This window comes from Oryzias latipes, chromosome 7, assembly GCF_002234675.1.
Source record: "Oryzias latipes chromosome 7, ASM223467v1".
Classification (NCBI taxonomy): Eukaryota; Metazoa; Chordata; class Actinopteri; order Beloniformes; family Adrianichthyidae; genus Oryzias; species Oryzias latipes.
The window spans coordinates 15,769,613-15,778,267 of record NC_019865.2 but is presented as its reverse complement, the minus strand read 5'-3'; the positions used below and the strand labels follow the sequence as shown (position 1 = coordinate 15,778,267).

Sequence of the window (8,655 nt, the reverse complement as noted above, 5' to 3'; positions counted from 1 at the left end):
AGGGGCTCCGGCTGGTGACGAAGGGTTATTCAACCGGAGAGGAGATGACGGCTTGAAGCGCTCAGTGGAAAAAATGCGCATAAATTAAAATGCCTGTGACTGACAGTTCCGTTTTTACATGCTGGACCAGCTTTTACATAAGTAAAATGTTTTGTTATTGTTGTTTTTTTAGTCACAGATGGTCAAAAAATTATGGTTTTCTATAATGGCAATCATTTTTATTTGATTTGCCTTTTTACTTTTTGGATATGTATCTGTTTTGAAAATGAGCTTTACTTTACCAGGACTGTTGAGAGGACTATTTTTTAAGCTTCTTTTTGTAACCTATTTTACTTTTTTTTTTATCAAGAAAAAGAGTTTAAAAACAATTTGTTCAAAAAAAATATTGATTGGAAAAAAGAAAATAAAAAATACATACAAACAAAGACGACAAAACAAAAATAATATTAGAGACAACAACTGAAACAAAATTCACATAATAATTTCCATTGACAGAACATAACACATTTTAATAGCCCAGGTGTCAAAAAAGCATTAAGAGCATTGCTAAACTTAGAATCAACCCACAAATTAAATATTTACAAAAAGGACTATGACTAATACTTTATTAGGAGTGCTATTTTTAAAATTTCTGTTTGCACAACATTTTTTTTTTACTTTTAATTATAAAATAATTAAATGTTTTGAGTTTCAAAACACCTTTAATTACCAAACATTAATATTCAAATTGCATTTTTGCATTTCAAATAAAAAAAAGGTCAGAAAATAATCTCCACTAAGAGAAATTAGACATTTTAAAAGTTCAGATGTCAACAAAAGCATTAGACACATTATGGAGACTGTAAACACTAAAAATCTGAATCAATACACAAATAAATATTCACAAAAATGACAAATTCAGTGGGGGTAAAAACAATAATGCAAATCAAAAATGAAAAGAAAGGTGTTTGTTGCCATCTAGTGGCCTTACCGGGTATAATTTTAAAATGACCTCATCCCATGAGAATTCAGAAATATTACAGTACACTTATTAAAATTCACACAGTCACGCGATTCACCTTTAACTTAATATTTTTTCTATATGAAAAAAAAACCCTGCATTTTTTAAAATGACATAAGCAAAACGAGTATTTTGGCACACAAGACCATCTCTCAGGCTCCCTCCACTCTTTTGCCTTTTTCCCTGGCAGCGCACCGATGCGCCTCACTCCTCCCTCATCCACAGCGTGGTAAATGTTTAAAGCCGCGGTTGCCTGAATGGGGGGAACCTTTCACTTCTCCTTTCATCACTCGCTCCCCTGTTCTTCTCCTCTTTTAAAGTTCCGCTCCTCTTCCTCCGCCCTGCCCACCTGCATCCAGCTGACCCAGAAAGAGCTCCGCCCTCACCCCCCAAAATAACTGCGGGCTATTTCTGGATGTTGCTGCATATAGTTGTATACATATTTTTTTATTTAAATTTGGGGGTTTTCAAAAAGTAATGACGAAATCAAATAATTCAGAAAAAACATTCAATAACAAAATGTTTTATGCATCAACCCGCATGAGAAAAAAATGCCAATAAGAGTTTTTGTTTCTGAAAGATTTTAGAGGGCGTATATTAATTTTTCTCCATGTAGAGACTGATATTCTTAAAGTACACAGTAGGTGGAGGGCAAATTTGTCAGGGTTAATAGTAAATGGTAACTACTTCTAGACTTCTAAATGATAAACAGACTGATTTATCTGTCTTAAGGTCTTTGAAACATTTGTCCTCAGTTAGAAAAAAAAGATGTGGGTCACGTTTATGAAAGCCAGCCCTTATAAAATGTGTGTTTTGAGTCAAGCTTAAATATGGACAGGACAAGACCATCCTTATAGCATCTGAATGGTAAATGCATGCAGGGGACTTCTGAGTTTCTAGTGTTCAATAGTGACACACCACAGCTAAAGGTACAAAGGGAAGCCAGTGGGGACATTCTGCTCTCCATGCTTGAAGCCCACTCATTCACAGCTGCATTTCTTATGAGCGCATGTCAAAAAAAGTGTGCATGTATGTGTGTGTGTGGGGGGGGGGGGGGGGGGGGCAGGAATGAGCCAATGGAGAAATAAGGTCACTGTTCTAGTTATTATAGAAGCCTTGATGGAGATTTTAGTGTATGTTCTCATTTTGTCCATCCTGCCAGACACCTCTTTATTTGCTCTCTCAGTGTGTGCGGGTGTGTGTGTGTAGTTGTGTGTGTGGGTGGGTGTGTGTGTTTGTGTGTGTGTGTCCACTACTTCTTTCAAAACAAGCCCAGCCATCACGGACTGCTGTTCTGCACAAAAGACACTAATTTGAAGTGACAGGACGGCCAGTGGTGTGCAGCTCTGAGGGCTTCTACAATGTAGAGCACACAAGAGTTGGGCTCATGGTGGGGAACAATTGAAAAAGAAGAAAACCTGTAAAGGATAAAGCCTTTTCTCTTTTTTTCTTCTTTTTTTTAAAGGGTCCCAGACTGTCCTTTCTTGTGCTCAACAATAATTCTGTTTTTTCCCCCTGCACATTCTGGCTCTAAACCTCGCAGATATATCCACCAGAAAAGCTTTTCAGTTTGCAGGTCATCAAGCTCTTAATAAACCCGAGGCATGACTGAAAACTAGAGTGTGCATTGTTGGTTTCAGAGAAACTTGACTGCTTTCTTGTAGATATGTTACTGCTGCACTGCTTTTTTAAATTAAACAAATCAAGGAACAAGAATGAAGTGTAATTAGAAATTCATAGGAAACAAAAATGATACAGTATTTTGAAGAAAAAAAAATGATCAAAATGAGCTTCGTTTTGCCCAGTCTGTGATTCATTTCTCACAAAGTTACAAATAATAAGAATCCGTGACTGTCTGAAAAGCACATGAAGGCGTTCTTTATTTAGGCTCCAGCTCATAAAACTTTAAAGCTGTACACGAGCCTTTGAGAAGACTTTCATCTGTTCGGTCTAGTCTGATACACTATAGATAGAACTGCAGATTCGGAGAGGAATAAAAACAAAACAAAAAAATCACAAGATAAGCAAGTCTATTATTTGTGAGGGGAATACTTCAGAAAATAATGGGAGGAACCATAAATTGAACAGATGTCATTCCAAGGGCGACCACTGGGTGGTGCTAGTTCTCAGATTGGCTTTGAATAAAGGTTGTCGTTGCCAAAGCGTCAATTGAAATAAATGTGAAGGCAGGAAATGTGAGACACCTCCTTCAAAACAAAGACAGTTTGTGAAACATGACTGAAGTGGAGCCAGGAAGAAGTTTTTGATGCCACACAATTTTCTCAACCCAATTCTTGGATCATTTATTTTGGGATTTGTCTCTGGGTTACTTTTCAGAGCTATACTCATTTTCTGGGTTAAAGTGGTTTCATTTGAACCCAATTTATGTTTTGTTCTGAGTTTTGTGTGTGTTAAAATAACCCAGAAAATCTTTTTAACCTCAGATTTGTGTTAAAAACAACCCAAGTTCAATTATTTTGAATGATGGAGTTTGTATTGTGCAGGTTTATAGCTCAATACATATTTAAAATACTATTGCAGACAAAATTTATTTTTGCATGCTGTTTTACTCTTATGAATGCAGGAACACTAAAAAGGAAGTATTTTTGTGCTGTTTGTGAAATCGGGAAACATCTGATAATTTAAAAACACTGACATAAGTATGTTTTTACCCTAATAGAATTTTTTAAAATGAAAAGGAAATAAAGGTTTGAGAGCATTTCATTTCTGCACAGACAGAATGCAAATTTCATAATGTGAATTTAAATATAAACCTGTAAAATTCTCTTGATGATTTAATTGTCTTTCTACAGTTAAAATGCTTGTCCTAGTTTCAGGACCAACCACGAGCTGAGACTAAAACATACTTTATTTTGAAAATTGACCGGAAGTGAAAGCGCTCTACCTTGAAAGCGTTTTGGGTCACATGCCCAACCGAGAGCTGATGGAGCCACAGGAAGGAGGCAGGAGTCGAGCCCCTCGGTTTGCGCGTCAGCATCCACCCTTCGAATAGCATCTCTCTGCTGTCACTTCTGCCCTGCAGCCCGAGACCACTGCGACCCCCGACGCAAGCACTCATTTTGGCATGCACGCGTGTTTTTTCCCCTCGTGTGATGCTGCAGAAGGGGAGCGAGGACAGGCTGTGAGGAGGCTAGAGCGTTAGGAGAATGATAGGGAGGATCAAGGCGCGCTGTCCCAGGAGAACTCATCCGAAGAGCCGGCCGTGAGAGCCCGGGATGCTCCTGTAACGCACCGGGGCTGAGTGAGTACAGGCGCTCCAGTCGTTTTTCTTTTTCTTTTTTGTGCAGATTTCCGTGCAGTACTTTTGGAACTCGAATCCAGGCGTGAATCCACGGCGCGCGTCGGTCCCACCTGGCTGATGAATCATGCATATATATAGGCTTCTTTGGGAAAAAATGCGCACACAACCTGCTGGTCAACGATGTGTGAAAGTTGCCCTGTCAGTCGAAAACGATGCACTTTTCCCTCCAGCGCGCGCTGGAAACTGATGGATCCCTGCGCGCGTGCGCTCGGGTTACAGTGGCATGCGGTGAATTTGAATGGGTCGATCGTGTCACGGTAGAGTTCTGATTGGAAGGAACATGTGTTGCACAGAGCAGTTCATTAATAAAGGCGTTGTAAGGGCGCCCACTGTCACTGGCACTCATCATTAATTCAGTGATGGCCCGGAGGGCGTGGGTTGCTCTATGTGATGATGAGAGGAAGGCACCAGTCCTGCCCACTCACTGTGGATGACTAATTACAGTAAAATGCTCTCAGACACAGGCAAGATGCACACAATTTAAGCCCAAATCATGTTTGTTGCCCATCCATCTGTGACACTTCCTGTAAATAAACACACACACACATATATATAGATATATATCTATGGGATGCCTGTCAACCTACGTTGTCAAACAGTCTATGTTTCATGGCAGCAGCTCTGAATCATGCTGGTATTGTAAGTGACCCTGCGAAACGCACAAAGCTGCAGACACATGCTGCTAAACGTGTGGGTGTCAGGGCAACTTCTACATCAGGCCCATGCAGATGAATGGAACCCACTTACTATGCTGCAAGGATCTCCACCTGATGTGTGTATGTGTGTGTATGTGTGCAGTTTATCTCATTACACTCATTGTGTTGATTTAAGCAGGAGGGTCACCCCTGAGGCGCATTCTCCTGCCTTATTGAGGTGTGATGCCCTGAATTACACCACAGTCAGAGGTGGGAGAGGCAGCTCGCACGTCGACTTAACACAGATATTATTCCTGATGAGGCATCATGTCTGGTGCGTGCTGCTGTATTTCTGGTACAAAAAAACCCATCAGTTTTATTAAGGGCTGCTTAACTTTTTGCTGCCAAATCCAAGTAAAAAATGTCTGCAGTTTGTTTTATTCCCCCTGTTTTCTGTTCTAGAAATTGTTCCTATTGTGTTTTGTCTCACAATCTTCCCAAGCGACGTATACAATTCTCGTTTTGCGTAGTTCAGTTGTCGAGCACGCCAGCTGCAAAGCAGAGGATTTTAAGGCCGATCCAAGCTTCTGTTAGGGGTGACAGAACAGTCAGATGGCCCCCAAAGGGCAAAGAACAAATCCTGCTTTCGATGCACCCAAGGCGACAGGACTGGAGTGCTCCTTCCTCCTCCTTCACGTCTTCCTCCACCCTTTATCCCATCGTTGTCTCACAGAGATGAAAAGCACACTCTCTCTGGATTATGTGCACACCTGCATCCTGATCTGTCTAGTATTTTTTTTGTTGTCTTCCTTTTGTCTTTTGAACACAGAAGAATACACAATGGAAAACATCCACTTGCTTTTATTGCCCAACATGCAAGTCTGACCATTATTTCATCAAATACATACAACTTTTCAAGCAGCATTTTTTGACACTTGTTTACCTATAACCACAAGAAATATGTCTGCAAGACTTTGTGTTGTGATTTCTTTATAAATTCCCATTTGAAATCAATTTATTTTATTGGATATTAGTCTGATTTAAGTTTTTTTCAGGTAGTCCTTGAAATAAGCATTTCCACCTTAACTGGAGCTGTCTTTTTTATCTACATTCACATCGCCCTTGGCAACACGCATTAAAGCAGCCACTTCCAATGAAAACGGAGACGTCCACGTTGAAAACTCTTGCGTTTACGTGTAGCTACGCAAGTTTTTACAACTCCACAGCTCTATGTTCAAAACGCAGGGCCTTTAAACAGTTTGAGAGTTAAATCAGGTCTTGACCTATCAGGGACTCGGATTAAGTTGTGACGTTTGGATTTTCTTTATCTGGTGTACCTAGACAGTAACAAGCCTGACAACGTCTGCATTTAAAAAAAAAAGAAGATAAATCAAGGCCAACCTGGTGTTTTATATTCGCCCACGGTAGCAATGAACCAAACCATTTCTGTTATGTATCCAAAACGCAAGATTTGCACCGGTTTGACATTTCACACCAAGGCTCTTCCAACTTTAGGTGGGAGACATGCGCTAGTAAACAGCAAAAAAAAAGAAGAAGAAGAAGCCCCTCCCTGCTTGTCCAGGGTTTAAAGCGCATTCTTGAATGTGTTTAGCTTCAGGGTGATGATGCTCCTGTCCAGAGAATTTGAAGAGTCGCTCAGATGTGGAACCGTTATGAAGCTGATATGATCCTTCGTGTGAGCTTCACAGTTGCTTAAATTCAAAGAAAACCCAACACCTGTAGGAGCTTTTGGATCAGTGAGATTGACAGCGTGCACCACCTTCAGCATCAAAGCACCAAAAACGGAGAATGTTTCTGAAAGTTTGGGCGAATTGAGATGCTTTGAATCTGCTTATGCCGACACGGTTAGGAGACAGCTGATGGCTGACTTCTCCATTAATTTGTCCCTTGAATGAATGTTTTACCACCAAAGTGAAGTTTTCCTGTCAAGTGTAGCCCCATTGTACTAAAATAATGACTTTTACTCAAATTATTGATAACTAAATAAAAGACCAAGTTGTCTAACTCAAGTGACAATAAAACAACAGAATCTGAGCTGTTGGTTCTGCAGCAACAAAGCAAATATCTTGTGTGTATCTGTGTTCCAATGACAGATGCTTACTGCAGTTAAGGTGCAGACTTTATGGTATTTTTGCACACCAAGGGCTGTTTTCAGCACTTTCATGAAATGCAGCCTTGCTTCAGAGCACGACTATACCTTCCCTGACCTTTTTCACAGCAGCACATTGCATAATGCACATCCTATTTTGACTGACTGTCTGCGACCATTAAAGGAGTAGCTCTGAGCTTTCTGATTTCATCTTTGACAGCAGAAGAATGTTCACAGATTTTCAACTAAGACACAGAAGAAACATTGTTCTGAACTCCAAATGAGCTATAAGACAAGAAACTTTAAATTTAGGATGGGGCTGCAGCTAAAAGTCTGACCTTGCAGGGCTATAAGAACGCAACTAAAAGCGCGTTCTTGAAAACACATTTAGCGTATGGTGTTCACACCGGACAATTAGGGAGGGGCTTCTCCTTCTTTTTTACTGTTTACTAGCACATGTCCACCACTTAGAGTTAGAAAAGGCTTGATGTGAAATGTCCAAGCAGTGCAATTTTTGCAAATATTGCTTCAGGCTTTCTTTTTACCCGGCTCTTGATGTCATATAATTCCATCTTGGCTCAAACCGATATCATTAATTTCCCCTCCATGATCACTTTTCAAACGGTTGGCGCTTCTGCAAATTAAAGGGGACACCATCCAATTCAAATCCAAGTCCCTGATTGGTCAAAGTTCAACCTCGTTCAATGGCTACATGTTTCATATGTAGAGGCTGAAAACAGCCGTAGAAACTGAATGCGACAGTTTTGAATGCAAAACTCACATCCACTCATGTTCACATAGACTTACATTGAAAGTGGTGGCATGAATCTGCATTGCCGACGATGGTGTGATTGTAGCTTTAGAGAAATTAAAACAAGTGTTTTCCATCAGTGCCTCACCCTTGTGTGCTATCCATGCTCATTTAATGCTTCAGTGACATCAGCACGCCACTTCCATCATTTCACAGACTACCTTTCATTGTGTGCAATTAAAAAAAAACATCAAGTACAAAGTCATTCACAAAAATACCCCTCTGTGTATATGTTTGCAGAGTATAACATAAAAGATCCAAAGAGACATTTCTAGGATCAATAACTTATAAATTGCATAATTTCTTCCATTTAATTACATAATTACATAAGTTGAATGAAGAAAACAACCTTGAAATCCCAGAAGACTTTCATTTTAGTGTAATCTCTGAGTGCGACTGAAGTCCATTCATTGACTGCAGCACTCCACTAGTTTTTTTACAGCACTATTTGGACTCTAAGGGCATAAAGTGGATTTCTGTGAACAATTTGACAAGCTGTCCTGCTAATGTTTGAATGGTTGACTTTCAAGTTCCGCTTGGATGCACCTTGGTTACTTTTACTTTGAGCCGTGAAGTGCTACTGGTTGTGCAGGAAAACTGACAATGCAGCTTTGTATCCGCTCAATGAAACTGCATGCTCTTATGATCCATACTCTGGCACACTCAGATAATTATCTGCACAAACTGACATATTTTTCACAAAATCAATCCCCCATCCTCCTGTGTAAAAGCCCTTACAAACTCAGCTATTGCTTTCCCTTTTTGCTGTTTTGTTCG

The 8,655-nt window shown here is 40.0% G+C and overlaps 1 protein-coding gene across 2 annotated transcripts in view; it reads left to right on the top strand.

Annotated features, from left to right (window-relative positions):
* Window positions 1–3,889: 3,889 nt before the first annotated feature.
* lime1 (Lck interacting transmembrane adaptor 1) overlaps window positions 3,890–8,655 on the top strand; it is a 47,631-nt gene continuing 42,865 nt past the window's right edge. For both annotated transcript variants that reach the window (XM_011477216.3, XM_011477215.3), the window contains exon 1: window positions 3,890–4,262. The gene's annotated coding sequence lies outside the window, so the exon portion shown is untranslated. The remainder of the gene's footprint in view (window positions 4,263–8,655) is intronic.